The sequence below is a fragment of the Dendrobates tinctorius genome, unplaced genomic scaffold (genome assembly GCF_039654945.1).
Source record: "Dendrobates tinctorius isolate UK_male_01 unplaced genomic scaffold, ASM3965494v1 ptg000154l, whole genome shotgun sequence".
NCBI classification, from domain to species: Eukaryota; Metazoa; Chordata; class Amphibia; order Anura; family Dendrobatidae; genus Dendrobates; species Dendrobates tinctorius.
In genome coordinates this window covers 20,027,254-20,045,867 of record NW_027361821.1, presented here as the reverse complement: position 1 = coordinate 20,045,867, position 18,614 = coordinate 20,027,254, and the positions used below count along the sequence as shown (strand labels likewise).

General features: G+C 42.5%; 1 protein-coding gene across 2 annotated transcripts in view; it reads left to right on the top strand.

Annotated features, from left to right (window-relative positions):
* Positions 1-18,614, top strand: part of AMMECR1 (AMMECR nuclear protein 1) — a 274,581-nt gene that overhangs the window by 213,902 nt on the left and 42,065 nt on the right. The gene's annotated exons all lie outside the window — the stretch shown is intronic.

Genomic DNA, 18,614 nt, shown 5'->3' with positions numbered 1-18,614 from the left:
CCAACACACTGCACATTTTAGGGCCAGAGCTATTTGGAAACGGGGCCATCTCGTCAATGAGCTTGTTGGACTTCCCATTCTAAAGTAATAGATGTTAATAGCTGATTGGGCCCCCTTATGCTGGTATCTGCATTTCTGGATGGCTTTACACAAGATTTGAGCATCCGTTTGAAGGTTTACCCATTCAATCAAGAGCATATACAACCCCTGGCAAAAATTATGTAATCACCGGCCTTGGAGGGTGTTCATTCAGTTGTTTACTTTAGTAGAAAAAAGCAGATCACAGTCATGGCACAAAACTAAAGTCATTTCAAATTCCAACTTTCTGGCTTTAAGAAACAGTAAAAGAAATCAAGAACAAAAAATGTGGTAGTCAGTAATGGTTACTTTTTTAAACCAAACATAGGGGAGAAATTATGGAGTCACTCAATTCTGAGGAAAAAATTATGGAAACACCCTGTAAATTTTCATTCCCAAAACACCTGCATCAAATTAGATCTGCTCATTAGTCTGCATCTGAAAAGGAGTGATCACACCTTGGAGAGCTGTTGCACCAAGTGGACTGACATGAATCATGGCTCCAAGACAAGAGATGTCAATTGAAACAAAGGAGAGGATTATCAAACTCTTAAGAGGGTAAATCATCACGCAATGTTGCAAAAGATGTTGGTTATTCACAGTCAGCTGTGTCTAAAATCGACCAAATACAAACATGGGAAGGTTGTTAAAGGCAAACATACTGGTAGACCAAGGAAGACATCAGTGTCAAGACCGGAAATTTAAAGCAATATGTCTCCAAAGGAGGAAATGCACAACAAAACAAATGAGGAACGAATGGGTGGAAACTGGAGTCAACGTCTGTGACCGATTGTAAGAAACTGCCTAAAGGAAATGGCATTTACATACAGAATAGCTAAACGAAAGCCATCATTAACACCTAAACAGAAAAAAACAAGATTACAATGGGCTAAGGAAAAGCAATCGTAAACTGTGGATGACTGGATGAAAGTCATATTCAGGGATGAATCGCGAATCTGCATTGGGCAAGGTGATGATGCTGGAACTTTTGTTTGGTGCTGTTCCAATGAGTTTTATAAAGATGACTGCCTGAAGAGAACATGCAAATTTCCACAGTCATTGATGATATAGGGCTGCATGTCAGGTAAAGGCACTGGGGAGATGCCATTACATCTTCAATAAATGCACAAGTTTATGTTGATATTTTGGACACTTTTCTTATCCCATCAATTGAAAGGATGTTTGGGGATGATGAAATTTTTCAAGATGATGATGCATCCTGCCATAGAGCAAAAACTGTGAAAACATTCCTTGAAAAAAGACACACAAGGTCAGTGTCATGGCCTGCAAATAGTCCGGATCTCAATCCAATGGTCCATGACAAGGTTCCAACCTCCAAAGCTGATCTGGCAACAGCAATCAGAGAAAGTTGGAGCCAGATTGATGAAGAGTTCTGTTTGACACTCATTAAGTCCATGCCTCAGAGACTGCAAGCTGTTATAAAAGCCAGAGGTGGTGCAACAAAATACTAGTGATGTGTTGGAGCGTTTTGTTTGTTTTTCATGATTCCATAATTTTTTCCCTCTGAATTGAGTTACTCCATAATTTTTTCCCTATGCTTGGTTTAAAAAAGTAACCATTACTGACGGTAGTTTGTACTGACATTATTTGTTCTTGATTTCTTTTACTGTTTCTTAAAGCCAGAAAGTTGGCATTTGAAATGACTTTAGTTTTGTGCCATGTCTGATCTTTTTTTTTCTACTAAATTAAACAACTGAATGAACAATCCTCCAAGGCCAGTGATTCCATAATTTTTGCCTGGGGTTGTATAATTATTCATTGACGTTGGATCACAAGCTTGGGATGCAGTTGCAATTTATTCCAAAAATGTTTGATTAAAGTTTTACGTAGGCGCTCTGAGTGCAAGGTCATCCAAGATCCTCACACCAATCATGTCAAGCCATGGATCTTGTGTTGTACACAGGCACACAGTCATGTTCGAACAGGAAAGCACTATCCACAGACTGTTGTCATAAAGTTAGGAACCTACAATTGCCCACAATGTGTGGACTAAAACCACATTTTACAGGAAGCACTCTGCTCTTTAGTAGTCAGTGCCAAGCTATCTGCCACACCTAGATTCGCCAGTCACTTCCAGATCGAAAAATATGAATTGACTCCAGTGAACACTTCCTCTGCTGCTTTCACCAGTGGTGCAAAGCCTGTATATTAGAAATGTGGCTTCGTTCAGTGTTTTTTGTTTTTTTTGTTTTTGTCATTTTCCTTCTAAAGACAGGTCTGCAGAGAATAGTGGATCATTTCGCACTACATGCTTCATCATATCTGTGTGGACTCATGATACCATCAATGAAATCTAGCTCCCCTGACACAAGTACAAATCATGCAGCCTCACTTAAGCAAACTTCACCACCATGTTTCACTGTAGGCACCATGCATTTTTCTTTTATATTGCATTGACTGTTGCATTGTCGTGCACTTTATTTTCTACACTTTATTACAATGGATGTTCCTGAGAAATCTCAATTAGAATGATGTGCGCTCCCCACATACACCTCATGGAGAATGAAAGCATTTCAGAGCCCTGTTCTCTGGATCGCTGAGGTCCTGGCTTCCAGACTCAACCGATCCTCAAAGTATTTATCTTTTGGATAGGTGATAGCTTTTAATCTTAGGATTAATCCTTTAAAGTATGCACACAGCAAAATAGATGCCAGCTGCAGTTAATGCAATATCTGCTTTCTCCGTCAACCATAATTCTGTTTTATTCCAAAACGGTTAGCCTCAGGCTGCATTTACACATCCGTGCCTTTTTTATATATCCATGTAAAACTGTTTTCTCAAATGTGTCATCCTTTAGTTTTACACTCATAGGGTGTGTGTATATAAGTATGTATATGTGTGTGTGTATATGTGTATATATATATATGTGTGTGTATGTGTATATATATATATATATATATATATATATATATATATATATATATATATATATATATATATATATATAATATGGAAAAAAAGGCAGCAAGCTTGACAAAGACCGTTGAAACGTTGCCATCTGAGGGTCAGTAAAGTATCCACTTTTTTCACATTTAATTTGAGTGCTGCCTATTTTTTTCCTTTTGGCTGTTCGGACACTGCTGAATAGGTTTTGCACCTGCTGTATTATTTTTGTAGTGGTACCCTTTTTTCTTGATAGAGATAGAATATATATATATTCTAACACACACACACACTGGACAAAATAATGGTAACAACCCTCCAGTTCTTTGAGCGATGATGGTGGCGGAAATCGACGTCTAACTTGAATCTCTAAAATCGACCATGAATGCTCAATAATGTTGAGGTCTGGGGATTTTGGGGGCCAGATGAGATGCTCAACTTCATTAGAATGTTCCTCATGCCATGCTTTAACGATTCTAGCTGTATGAATTGGTGCATTATCATCCTGAAAGATGGCGTTCCCCACCGGGAACAGTGCTTGAACTGTAGCATGCACTTGGTCACCCATAATGCCTTAATAATCTCGGTTGTTAATTCTTCCATGAAGGGATATCATTGGCCGGCGGATCTCCACGAAATAGCACCCCAGATCATCACAGAACCTCTGCCATGTTTTACGGTTGGGAGAAGGCAGCCTGGATGTAATGCTGCTTTCGGCTGTCTCCAAACGTACACTCGGCCCGAGGTCGGAAATAGGGTAAACGATGATTCATCTGAGAATATCACATGTTTCCACTGCTCGAGGGACCAATTCTGGAGGTTTCTACACCACTCTAAACGCTTGGAAACATTTGTCATTGAGAGCAGCGGTTTTCTAATTGCAGCTCTTCCATGGAATCCAGATTTGTGCAGCTCCCGACGAACAGTTTGCGTGGAACCTGGGTTCTGTAGGTGTTCATTGAGCTCAGCAGTGATTTTCGGAGCTGTGGTCTTGCGATCCTCTCACAATTCGCTTTAGATTCCCGACGGTCTCTCTGTCAACTACGACTTTCGACCGGACCTTTGCTTTGCTGCGGACATTTTTCCTTCTCTTTCAAACGCAGTAATTACTTTGGAGACAGTACCTCTTGACACGCCAAGCATTCGGGCACTTTCTGTTACACTAGCGCTTGCCATATGAGCACCAACAATTTGGCCTCTTGGAAAATCCAAGAGGTCTGCCATTGGTATCAGGTTCTCATCAATGTTCTTACAATTTTGCAAAACAAAGTTAATTTACATACACATCACATAACACAAATAATCTATTACAAAACATCACCATATGTCACGGTTTGCATGTTTAGAACATGTTCAAAGATTATGATGCCAAAAAGTTAGGTGTTTCCATTATTTTGTCCAACCCCTGTATGTGTGTGTGTATATATATATGTGTATGTATGTATATGTGTATGTTTGTGTGTGTGTATATATTATACATTTATAACATATACATGTATGTATAATATATTTTTTGTCATTTGTTTTTCAAAACTGAATTACACGTCTAAACTTGGACTTAGCCATTGACTCTTTACAAAAGATCAATGAAACACTTAAAGGGAACCTGTCACCAGTTTTGGCTGATATAAGTTACAGCAGTCACCTGATATAAAGCATCCTGTAATGCTGTAGCTAAGCCCCCGAGCTGACCTGTAAGATAAGAAAAATAACTTTTATTATGCTCACATTGGGGTGGTCCGGTCAGTGGTGTTGCACTTCTTGGTCCGACTCCTCTCATCTTCTTGCAATGCCACCCTCCTGCTTGCTTTGTGTGGATGACGCGACCCTGCTTCATCCACAGTCTGCTTGACATCTTCCCCCTGCGCAGGTGTACTGATCTGCCCTGTTGAGTGCAGAGCAGAGTCCTGCAGTGAGCAGGCGCTGGGAAAGGTCAGAGGCCCTGCGCACTGCAGGACTTAAATCTTCCCTCAACAGGGCAGATCAGTACACCTGCGCAGGAGCACGGTGCAAAGAAAACTGTGAGGCTGACATTTAAATGGGTTGTTTGGCCTAAATTGAGGTCTGCAGACTTATGAATCCTCCAGTGCACGCACTGTGCGTCGAGGATTCACTACTTTGAGCCAGGAACCACGGGTACGTATGCGTTATCTATAGTCTCAGGCAGAACTCGCCTAGTGAGGTGGCCTCGTCCTATATACTTCTACAAATTGAGGCTGCACCCACAGCCACTGCAGACTTGTGAATACTCAAGTGCACGCACTGGTTTCTGAGCCAGGACCCGCAGGTATGTATGCGTTATGCATACTCCCGGGCAGAACCCATCTAGTGGGAGTGGCCTCAATCCATACACTTGTATAAAGTGAGGCCACACACACAATGACTGCAGACCTACCAATTTAGACCGGACAATTTCTAAAAAAAAAAAAAAAAAAAAAAACGAAAAAAACCCCCCAAAAACTAGAAGTATCCCTTTAAGAGATGTGTATCAAAGGAACCTTATGAAGCTTGTTAACCATAGTTAAAAACAATATTTTGCCTTGATTTTTGATCTGCCGGTGTCCTTATATCACTTTCTAATGCCTCAGACATTGATAGGACTTGCTGGACCATACACCTCTGGTCTGTACTTGCTCTTGGCACGTGGAGGAAGGTGGCTTGGCCAATATCATTTAGGCTAAGGCTGTCGCCATGTAGTCCTGGCCTTAAATATAAGCTACTAAATGTTTGCTGTTTCCATGATCATCTTGGGAGATTCTCATACCTAGGCCACTAAAAAGTCCCAATTGGTTCATACACACAAAAACCTCTACCAATGCTCACAGTGCTGTCCTCTATGCTTTAGCCTATTTTCTATTTGAACATTTTTTCTTCTTACCATTGTCTAGTACATAGGTTTTATTATTTCTCAGATATTTAACATGTGGCAAAGTTGGCTCCAAACTGTGCACACAATGTTCGAGGGAGCTCAAGCTGTGGGAGTGAAAGTTTGCTGGCATAATGGTGACTTTCATCACTTTGTTGTTCCAGCAGCCGGATATCGCTCTCCAGCAATATTTGCTATACTTGTATTTTGTGCAGCGCATCTTTAAATATTTCTTCGTAGTTACCAGAATTTTCATTCTCATTACACAGATGGCTTTCCTTCAAGTTGTTTTTTTGTTTTTTTTTGCAATGGCTGACAAAAATGAGACTTGAAATACCACGGTTTTCTGTGAAAATATATCTAGTTTAGCCAATTCTTACATCTCTGAACTAAACACAACTTTCCAAGAATGTAATCATTTGTTTAGGGAATGTTTCAAGTTGGCCATACACTTACATCTAAGGTTATCTGCTTCAGGACAAAAACAATAGCCTTAAGGACTCCCTATATTGGCAGTATCTGCCAACCATTTAATGCAGGGTTTCTCAAACCTTGGCTTTTCTACTAGGATGTTACCAAAGTAATTGGCCATCACCAGAATACTAGTCAACTTATAGGGTCCTAAACGTATTGGGCCCAATGCTTGAAGGCTGACGCCAGTGGTCTAAAGGCCCCATCACACACAGTGATATCGCCAGTGAGATCGCTAATTTTGTGACACCACAGCGCTCTCGCCAACGACATTGCTGTGCGTGACATGGATCAGCGACCGCCCCTCCTGCCGGGTATCGCTGATCGTGCAGGATCGTCTTGGGCCATTTTTTGATCGTTGGTCTTCTGCTGGCCAGCATGCATTGCTGCATGTGGCAGCGGGAAAGTGACGCTGCATGCTGGTTTCCCCGGTAAACAGTGGGTAACCAAGAGCCGCGCTGCTCTTAGATACTCGCTGTTTACATTGGAAACCAGCTTGTTCGCTGGTCCTGATCGCTGGAGGGGCTGTCTTAACGATGTCCCAGCAATCCCATCCATGTCGGATTGTTGGTGGGATCGCTGGGACATCGTTGTGTGCAGCTCGGAAATGTGAATGCTCTCTACATGTATGGACAGGAAAAAAACAAGTAATTTGTCAGTTTTAGGTGTGCACCTGCTGTTCCACAGGCCTGGCTTACTCTGGCAAGGCATAACTAAGCGGCTACCTGGTCTTCACTAGAACCTCTGGCGAGGTTAAGTTTGAGCTGCAGGTAGCTACTAGGTAGTACTGCAGCAGCTGACCCCAGGGGTCAGGAATGCAGGTACAGACTCGGAGTGTCAGGAGGACAGGATCACTGATAGTAAAGATAATGGCGCTGGTTCAGGTTCGGACAGAATGATTGGTTCAGGCATGACGGGCTCAGGATCACTGGACAGGCACTGGCACAGGTTCTCAGTAGGTACAGGAACAGGGACCTGACAATGGACTTGTAGGTAGTAGACAAAATACATTTGATCAGGTACCTCCCTGCAAGGGAGGGGTACCTTAAATACCTAATGCCTCCCAGCTATAGAATGGGTTTTTTTCCCAGAGTGCGTGGGGCTGCCCCCTCAAGAAGCGTGGAGCGCGCGCCCTAAGCGTGCTGCCGGTAGACCTGTGCATGCCCTGGAATCAAGAAGCCGCGGCGGAAACTAGAGGAGGAGACGTGGCCGAGCGACTGTGGCGATGAGCATGTCTGTGTTCCTGCCCAGGGAAAAAATGGAACCTTGCAGGGACTCTGACATTACAGAATTTACATCTGTTTTTTGTTAAAAATTGATTATGGGTGCTGATGGGTTGCCATGGCAGCCAAGGATCTGTGTAAGCACTTTTATTTCTGACATTTTTGTGCAACTAGGAAGCTCAGTCCAAAAAAAATATATATTGTAAATTTTTTATTGTAATCACCCCTTATTGCGTAGTAAAAAAAAATGAAAATTGGTATTGCCACATCTGCAAATGTCTGATCTACAGGATGTAAAAGGATATTTACCCTGTACAGTAAAAAAAAATTGCCCCCTAGTATTGCTGTTTGCCAGGACGTCTCTCCTGACAGCACCATCAGGAGATTGTCCTTCATATCCTTGATAGGGACAGGAACACACAATAAATGAAAAGGCTCCTCCCTCCACCAACCCTCAGTGTTTTTCCTGTCACTATCAGGGATGGACGCAGAAGGTGTACTCGCATCTTCCAGTCGAGAGGAAGCTACTGATGTCGGGTGCAGGAGAATCTGGATGGCTGTCCTCTCATCTATCCCCTTCTCCTGCTGGGAGTCTGGAGGCCGACACCCCGCTGATCAAGGGATCCCTCAGCCTGTCTAGTTGATTAGTGACTCCTGGGGTGAACCGCTTCTCTCGGAGGGGCTCTCGGCTCGTACTGCCCCATCCCTGCACGCGGCTTCTGTGCGCACTGAAGACTGAACGCTGCAGGGGCATTTTCAGTTAGAGGGATGACACGCAGGCCGCTAGTACCCGGTGTGCGTTCCAGTGTGGAATGCACTTCCGGGATTTGAAAAAGGCGCTGAATCCTATTTTAAGGGGAGCCGCCAATTCAGATGGATGACAGGTGAAAATACTATTTAAAGTATTTCCAGAGGGGTACTGCGGCTACCAGTGCATCATCTAGACTGCTAGCCATGGAAGGACAAACCACTGGCCATTCTGCTATAAGTGAGTTATCTGGTGGTTTTTTTTCCTCACTCGGATACATCCACCATCTGTAGTATATTACGTTATGCGACCCTTTCTTCCTTATAGGACACAGAAATTCCTAAAAGATCTATGGCAAGGTCTGCACCTAAGGAAAAAATGGAAAAGATGTGCCAATGCCATATGTAATACAAAACTGTCTAACACATATGGGAAACAATTTTGCCCAGAGTGTATTGCAATGGTTGTTAGAGTATAATCCCTCCTTTATGACCGACGAGAGGACCATAATAAGAGAGGAGGTTGAGAATTCCTTTATGGAGTTAGTTGCCCCACAATCCTCCCAGAAAGCTCCAAGGCAAAAAAGACCTTGGTGGGAGATGGAATCCAGTTCAGAGGAGGAAGAATTGTCATGTTACACTGACCCTGAACAGGAGGAAAGGGAAGAATTAGTTTCAAGAAAAATGTACCTTTTCTCTTGGGAAGTCACTGACTGTTATCGGTTGTCAGAAATACCATGAGGGTTGAATATATTCACCAGCCTTCCTCAATGCAGGATGAAATGCTCAGAGGTTTGAGGAGACGTATGAACAGAGTATTTCTTGTTAATAAGCAAATAAAGGCTATGATCCTGGAGGAGTGGGAAGACGTAGGAAAGAGACTTAACTATTCCAACAAGTTTCAAATCATGTCTACCCTTTGAGACTGAGGAAATAAAATTGTGAGATTTCTAAAATCGATATTACTATTGTTAGAGTAGCAAAGAAAAAGTTATCATTTTTGAGGACTCGTCATGTTTGAAAGATCCTATGGACAGAAAGACGGATGGTCTTCTCAAAAAGACGTGAGACCTCAGCAGCAATAATTAAGACTAATATAGCTGCTACCTCTGTAGCTAGATTCATGAATATATGGATAGGAGTTAGAGGCTCATCTACAGTGAGTACAGAAAGTATTCAGACCCCTTTAACATTTTTCACTGTTTCATGACAGCCATTTGGTAAATTCAAAAAAGTTCAATTTTTTTTCTCATTAATGTACTCTGCACCCCATCTTGACTGAAAAAAAACAGATGTAGAAATTTTTGCAAATTTAAAAAGAAAAACTGAACTATCACATGGTCATAAGTATTCAGACCCTTTGCTCAGACACTCATATTTAAGTCACTTGCTGTCCATTTCCTTGTGAGCCTCCTTGAGATTGGTGGCTGCAATGAAAGAGTGAAAAATTTAAAGGGTTCTGAATACTTTCCGTACCCACTGTAAGTAAAGACGAGATCATCAAGTCTGTTCCGTTACTCAAGATGGCAATGGGATTTATGGCTGACGCCTCAACTGAGTCAATTAAATTTGCTACAAGGAATGGGGCACTCTCCAACACGGCGAAAAACGTGGTCGCGGGATAGTCACTCCAAAAGTAAATTGTGCTCCATTCCCTTTTCCAGTCTTCAAGTATTTGGTCCTGTACTAGACGACATTCTCGAAAAATCCACAGACAAAATTCAAAGATTCACCAAGCTAGTGGCAGAGGTTTTGGCTTTCCGGAAGGAACAAGGGATATTGATTTTCCAGTATCTGGATGATTTCCTGTTGATTTTCAGAGCCCCCCCCCCAGTAACAGCCATGATCACGCTATCTCTATTTGGTCAGTATTTTACATTCTTATTTGCAAGTCAAAACCAGGAGTGGGTGATTAATCCAGAAATGGTGACGTGTTTATATTATACTTTTCCTCTGATTGTTCCACTCCTGGTTTTGGCTACAAATAGATATAAAATACAGACCAATTACTGATAGTGTGAACGTGACACCTTAAAGAACTTAGAATGGATTATAAACTGGAAAAAATCAGAACTCGTGCCATGAAGACAGAAGATCTTCCTACAAATCCTCTTGGACTCCGAACAGCAGATGTCCTTCTTACCAGAGAAGTAACAAAAAGAACTGAGACAATTACAGCTTCCATATAGAAATCAAAAGTTTCCATCAAAGAACCTGAGGATTCTTGGACTGATGACTGCTTTCTAGGGGTTCGCTGGAGTCAATTCCACTCAAGGCAATTACAACATCAAATTCTGACAGCCTAGAACAGAAGGGGAGAGAGAGGCTAGACAAGAAAATTACATTATCAGCAATAACAAAGATGTCATTAGCCTAAAGGCTGATTTAGAGAAAAGGGATTGTGGAAGCTGTCCCCTTTGTAACGGTCACCACAGACACAAGCAGCAGTGGTTGGGGGGGGGGGGGGGGGTCTTGCGCTCATGTAAAAAAAATTAGTACGTACAGGGTACCTGTCAAAAATCAGATCCTCCCAGATCATCCAACCTCGGGGAGCTTCAGGCAGTCTGAAACGCTAAAAAAAAAAAAAATGTTGATCACGTCTAAAGAACCATCACATCAGAATCCTGTCTTTCTGACTGTGTGCCCACGTTGCGTTTTTTAAGTGTTTTTCGGGGTCAGACTGCATCAAAAACACTTAAAAGTAGCATCCTATTCATTTTAATGCATTTTGGCCTTTTTGTGCCAATGGATGCGTTTTTTACCGCTAAGGAAACGCTTAGCGGTAAAAAAAAAACGCAGCATGTTCATTAATTTCCGCTTAGGTCTGCGTTTTTGGCTATTTCCTATAGTCCAAAAGACGCGCGGAGAAAAATGCATCAAAAACGCGTGGTTTTTGCACAAAAAACGCTCGTTTTCTGGGAAGGAGACCCGGTTCCTGAGCGTTTAAAAACGCTACTGTGGGCACATAGCCTTAATATCATGACAGTATCTTTCCTTAGACTTCAAAGAGAAGGTTTTTCTCTTGTATAGAGGAAACGGTGCTATCAGACGGCGATACATCTGAAGGGGTCTCAGAATTTAGTAGCAGACTTTCTCAGCCGGAAAACAGTTCAACAGTCGGAATGGGAGCTGAACTGGGAAGAATTTCATCACATAATACTCCGATGGGATACTCCCCAGATGTTGTACCTGTTCGCCATAAGGAAAAATGCAAAAAAAAAAAAAAAGTTTCCCTCAGTAAGGAAGACAGGCCGACAAGGTTAGACACCTTATCTCAGAAATGGGATATGGATCTGGTGTATGTGTTCCCTCCCTTGCCTTTAATTCCAGCAGTGCTGCGGAAGATACAGGAGGATCAAGCCAAGGTAGTCATATTACCGTTTTGGCCCAGGAGAAGCTTGTTTCCTTTGCTGAGAAGAATGTCCAAAGAAGATCCCATCACCCTTCCAGAAAGGCGTGATCTACTGCTTCAAGGACCAATACATCATCCCAGTGTGAAGCTCCTTCAATTGTGTGACTGGGTCCTGAGCAGCAAATCTTAAGATCCAAAGGCCTTTCTGATATTGTCATAACTATACAAAAAAGTAGGAAGCCAGTAATATCAGCAATATACATAAAAATCTGGAAGAAAACTGTGTGCAATATCCTAAGGCAATAGTAGAAAACTCTAGTCCTAATGTCCCCAAAATGTTTTCCAGGCAGGATTTGATAAAGGCCTGAGACCTAGCACTTTGAAAGTGCAAATTTCGTCTGAGTGCTTTCATGGACTATCCACTAGCAGTGCATCCATGAATTGAGAGATTCATTAAAGCCACAAGCAGAATAAGACACCATGGGATTTAAATAATGTACTAAATGGTTTATAAAAAAAAATACCATATGAAACACTTGAGAATTCAGATATAAAATCTATCTTCCTAAAGACTGCATTCCTGGTTGCCCTAACAGCCAGACGAATAGGGGAAATACAGGTGTTTTCCATCAAAAATCCATACATAAGGATCCTAGATGACTGCATTATCCTCGGGCTAGATCTAGCGTTCCTACCTAAAGTAGTGACGACCTCATTGTACCAAGTGTGCAGTTCTGCAACAAGGACAAATCTTAACACCTTTTGCAGACACTATAAACTGGACCTTTTATCGGGCCGAAGGTCCTCCAAACAGTAGTCCCGCCCTGAATGTATCCTGTGGTATTCTCCTGATGGTGCTTTTGGGGGGGGGGGGGATCCAGGAAAGTAGGCATTAGTCCTACAAGTAATTGGTTTTCCAAGAATCCGTCATGACAGCACCTATTACATTCCCTCCCTTAAAATTCCTATCTGATATGTGAAGGTAAGGTATGAAGAAGGTAAACGGTACTTGAAAAAAATCACTGATGGTTAATGGATGGGGGGTGGTGAGGGTTTTTAACCTCTTGTGTTCCTGTCTCTATCAAGGATATGAAGGATAAGCTCCTGATGGTGCTGTCATGATGGACTCCTGGAAAGCCTATTACCGAATAGACTAGTGCCTACAGTTTCAGTCTAATCCAGAGGCAGCTTCCTGTGATGTAGAACGGTGACACCTTCCCGATCAAGCACAATGCACAGATAGCTGCTCTCTCTCCTGCTGTCTGATACTGTTCTATGTGATCGGTGCAGGAGCGGAAGCTACCGGGACCTGAACTAAGGTTGCATGAGCTGAGCAGCTGAAGGCCCTTCCACCCATTAAAGGACCTTTTCAGGTCCTGTGACAGATCACATGACCTGAAAGGTCAAGTTAATTGTGTGGGATGGCTTTCAGTTGCTCAGCTTGTGCAGCCTGTTCATGTCCCAATCAGGAACTGCAAGAGATGTGTGCCTATATGTGCATGTAGCAGAACTGTGTGTATGTTAGTTTAAAAAACTCATCATGAGCAAGAAATCATGTCCCTTCATCTGTCCTGGTATGCGTGGCTCCCCCGTCGCTGTCCTGGTATGCGTGGCTCCCCCTTCGCTGTTCTGGTATGCGTGGCTCCTATTAAAAACATCCTACTCCCCTTCCACGCTCCCTTGCAGAATCTCGTTGGTTCCGGCAGCTCTTCCTGTGCCGAGTGATCACGTGGCCCCACTATTTAAGGTAATTAATATTCCCTCAATGCCTATGGGAGTGGAGAGGCGTGCATGTTGATTACCTTAATGAGTGGGGCCACGCGATCGCTTGGCACAGGAAGAGCTGCCGAGACCAACGAGATGCTGCGAGGGAGCGCAGGACGGTGAGTAGGATGTCTTCTGGAAGCCGGCGGCTTCGGGTGTCGCTGTGCATGCTATAAGAGAAATGATTATGCATTCCTCTTTAGGAGCAGCACAGGCTTTAGCCACAGCCACCGGCTCCTGCCTCTGTCACCCGCCGCTCCCCCCGCCGGCTTTCTGGGACAATTGACTCTCGTGCAAGCTGAGGGAGGCGTTTTCAGCACAAAAAAGTGCTGGGAAAACTCTGCTTATACACGAGTATATACGGTAGTCAAAAAATGCAATATCGAATTGGGGCCAGATTGATAGTGATTCAGCTCTATTGGTTGCAGTTTCTAAGGCACAATTGAGTATGAAGAATGGTTTCTACATAATGATTCTGCACTTGTCAGTCCTTATTTACCCTGTGATTTCTTAATGGAGTAAAATGAAACCGAAGAGGTCACCAGAAAAGTATTCCCTTGAGCAGCTAAGTGCAGTTAGTCTGGTTCGTCGGCATGTTGGGGTACTCCAGGTCAGGGATGCATCATACAATGTAGGATCTGCACACTGGTGATGGTATCTGGAGATAGAAATTAATAATACCCTCATAGCTCAGTTATTGGCTCCTATATTTGAGTTCTGTGATTTACTTTGATTTGTCAGGATTTTATCTGAAAGAAGCAATTGGTACACCATGACAAAAGCACAGGTACAATTTTGTATTACAGACTCAAAGTGAAAGCACCCAGTCACCTTACAGTGGTTCTTGAAAGTTTGTGAACCCTTCAGAATGTTATATAGTTCAACATAAATTTGACCTAAAACCACATCAGATTTTCACACACATCTTAAAAATAGAGAACAATCAAACACATAAGTAAAAAAAAAAAAAAAAATCATACTTAATCATTTTGTTTTATAAATAAAAATGATGCAATATCACAAATGTGCTTGGCACAATTATGTGAACCTTTTACTTTCAGTATCTGGTATTACTCCCTTGTGCAGCAATACTTGCATCAAAATGTTTCCCGTAATTTTTGATTAGTCCTGCAAAACTGCTTGGAGGAATTTTAGCCCATTCCTCCCACAAAACTGTTCTGTTGGTGGGTTTTCTTCATGTGCTTTTACAACATTTCTATTGGATTAAGGTCAAAGTTAACTCTTTCTGCCCTCTTTAACCTTTCTTTTGTAGAATGACTTCTATGCTTTGGGTTTCAAATTCAGCTCGTGGATAGATGTCCTCATGAATAGTAATGCAAGTTAATCTAAGAGAGACCTTTTGAGTTGCGCAGAGGTTGTGACAGACCTTTAGTTGCACAGAGGTAATCTTGGGTTCCTTTGTGTCCTCATGACCTGTAATATGCCTTGCTCTTGGATCTTTCAGTAGGCAATTTCTGGGAAAGTAAACAGATTGACCTGCGCTATAGGACTAAAGAAAATAAGCAATGATAAAAACCAAATAGAGAAACAACCCACTCTAAAACATACATGGATAAAATAATGGCATGTACAGTATATATAACATATCACTCACCAATAGAAGGCAGACCAATAGATGTGATGCAAATTGGTGGCTGTGACTGCTACTCTTTGATAGAGGTGAGAAGATGCACAGCAGATGTCTTACTCCAAGGGGTTAAGTGACAAATGCAAATGACAGCTTGTGAAAGCTGGAGGGAGTGAGAGCTACTAGCAATAGACCAAAGCCAGATAAACTCCAAGGCAGTGAGGCTGTAATGAAACCCAGCACAGGGAGCGAACTGCAGAGAGGTAGAGGCTGGCTGACAGAGTGGGGGGAGGGCGGGAGGTTAGAAGTGCAAGGTAAAAGCAGGGAAGCCTCGGCCGAAAGCGTCCCTGGATACCTGCTTGGAAACAGCCGCCCGAAATTATCTGAGCGTGTGACGTCACAGCCCGTACAGGGCAGCACAAGGATCAAAAAGCTAACCAACGCGTTTCAAAGGCCTAAGCTGCCTTCATCAGGGTGCCTGTGATCCTGGAATGACGCCCATAAATACTCTGTGACTGCTGCAATAACCCTTACCATGCCTCAGTGAAATTAGCACCATGGAGATGGAATAAACCACCCATTTCCTAACGTAACAATAAGATTGAGGGAAACTGGGAATTTACAAATTGTTGTAATATAATGATAAATTAAGTGCTTTATTAAATACTCACTAAAAACAATTAAAATAGATTGTAATTAGAACTGCACAAAAGGCATAAAAAACATCACTCCAAACACATATATGTGCATATATAATTGTATACATATGCATGCGCCCAAAAATTGTGAAGAATAAACACAAAATAAATGGTAACAGTTGAACTAGCAAAGGGCCCTCTATCTGAAATATTTAGCAGGTACACATACTTCCAATAGGATGAGTTAATGTACATAGTAGTACCTACATGCCAAAGAAAAACTAATTGACTACAATAGCTAAAAGCCAAGTGTAAATAAATGCGTAAGCGTCTAAAAAATTAATTTAAACTAAAAATAACCCTAGAGTATGTATTAAAATTTTACTTACGAGTAAATATATTAGGTATAAAAAATAAAAAGCCTATAGGCATGAACAAACACCAGCGCACAATTATGAAATACAATGAGTTACTGGAAAGCAAAAATCTCCAGTTCCTGATTAAGACCTTTTGAGCCAAGCAGTCAAGAGCATAGATCCATTTGGACTCAGCTCTTGACATAGCTTTGTTGAAATCACCCCCTCTAGGGTTCTGATGCACCTTCTGAATACCATAAAAAACCGCACCTTTCGCTGATTGATTATGGAGGTCTCTAAAGTGACGTGATAACGGATGTCCATCAAAGCCCTTTTTTACATTGGTAAGGTGCTCTTTTATACGTATCATAAGTTTTCTTTTAGTACGTCCCACCTACAACTTGCCGCAAGGGCATTCAATAATATAGATAACCCCCGTGGTATAGCAGGAAAGATTGTCCTTAATATAATATTTCCTGCTTCCTCCCGAATCCACGAAGGTGGAACGGTGAAGTTTTCTAAAGGTTGTGTTAGTAGAACATAAACAAGTGCTGCATGGTGTAAATCCTGACCTCTGGTGCTGAGCTATATTAGGCACGACTTGTTTTGATTGATGTTTGATGGTGGGGGCCACCAGATTACCCAGTGTCTGGGCCTTCCGATAAATGAATTTGGGAAGATCTGGTAGGCTTTCCCCAATAATTTTGTCTTTCTTGAGGATAGCCCAATGTTTCTGAATGATCCTTTTGGATCATCCTTTGATGGCCCGCATGAAACTGGGTAATAAACGGAAGCTGGTGAATTTGTTGATGTCTGACTGGTGTACTACCTGTCTGAGGGTATGTGCTCACGTAGTGAAAACTGGTGCGTTTCCGCAGCGGTTTTGGCTCTGCGGAAACGCAGCAGATTCTGCTGCGTTGTACAGTATGAATTTGGGAAGATCTGGTAGGCTTTCCCCAATAATTTTGTCTTTCTTGAGGATAGCCCAATGTTTCTGAATGATCCTTTTGGATCATCCTTTGATGGCCCGCATGAAACTGGGTAATAAACGGAAGCTGGTGAATTTGTTGATGTCTGACTGGTGTACTACCTGTCTGAGGGTATGTGCTCACGTAGTGAAAACTGGTGCGTTTCCGCAGCGGTTTTGGCTCTGCGGAAACGCAGCAGATTCTGCTGCGTTGTACAGTACCTTTTATTTCCTATGGAAATAAAAAAAAAGCTGTGCAAATGCTGCGGATTTTTCCGCGGTTTTCAGTCCACAGCATGTCAATTGTTTGGTGCAGAAACGCTGCAGTTTTACACCTCATCCATTGAGGTGTAAAACCACAGGACTTTTGTCCTGCGGATTTACCTGCGGTTTTCTCTCCAAAATACGCACACCCAAAAAACTACGTGTGCACATAGCCTTAAGGCCCTTTTACATTTAGCGATGCACCAGCGATCCAACCAGCGATCCGACCCGGTCAGGATCGCTGGTGCATCGCTAAATGATCGCTAGTGAGCTTTCATACAGAAAGATCTCACAGCGATGCAGCAGCGACGCAGCGCACGATACTTACCATTCACACACAGCGATCCTGCGTCCTCCCACCCGCCTCCACGCGTCGCTGGACGTCACAGCAGGAAGCCCAGCAGGAAGCGCCCGACGAGAAATGGAGCCGGACATTCTCGCGCGATCAGCGATGGACAGCGGGGGAGCCGGTCGTTGGTAAGTATCACACATAGCAATATCACTAGCAATATCGCTATAACGTCACAAAACCAGTGACGTTTTAGCGATATTGCTAGCGATATCGCTTAGTGTAAAACCCCCTTTAGTCTTGTGTATCAGATCGTGTCTAGATAATAGATCCACCTCCCTTTTGGCCTGTACCAGTAAAGAGATGGGATAGCCTTTTTCAGCAAATTGTTGTGTGAGGGAATCCGATGCCTCCATTATAATCTACCAAGTTCGTACAATTGCGCTTAATAGGGGTAAACTGGCCCTTGGGAATATTGGTCAACCAGACCGGGAAGGTGACAACTGGATATGTGTATAAAACCGTTGGAGTCAACCTCCTTACGATAGCACTTCATGCACAAATGATTGTCTTTAATATAAATGGTCAAATCCAAAAAGTTGATAGTATTATCACTGGTCACTGCTGTGAATTCAAGACCAAAGTCGTTCAAATTAAGGCCCGAAATGAATGCATTCAGTTCTACCTTGGAGCCCTTCCAAATGAAAAAAAGTCATCGATAAATCGACGCCAGAGGGCCAAACTACTATAGGTGGCCCCCTTGATATATGAAAGACTCCTCCCACTTGGCCACATACAAATTGGCATAAGCAGGGGCGAAACGTGTCCCCATAGCTGTTCCCCGTATCTGTAGATAGAACTGACCCTCATATACAAAGTAATTGTGGTGAAGAATAAAATTCATGCACTGATGAATGAGACCTGAGTTTCTGAATAGAGATCTAACTTTTGGAGGTAATCACCTGCAATATGGCATCCCAAATCTTGATCTGTTACAGTATATAAAGATTTAATATCTAATGTGCCCAGAATATAATGAGGATTCCACTCCACTTTCTCCAAAATTTGTAGAATATGACCAGTATCTTAAGGGTATGTGCACACGCT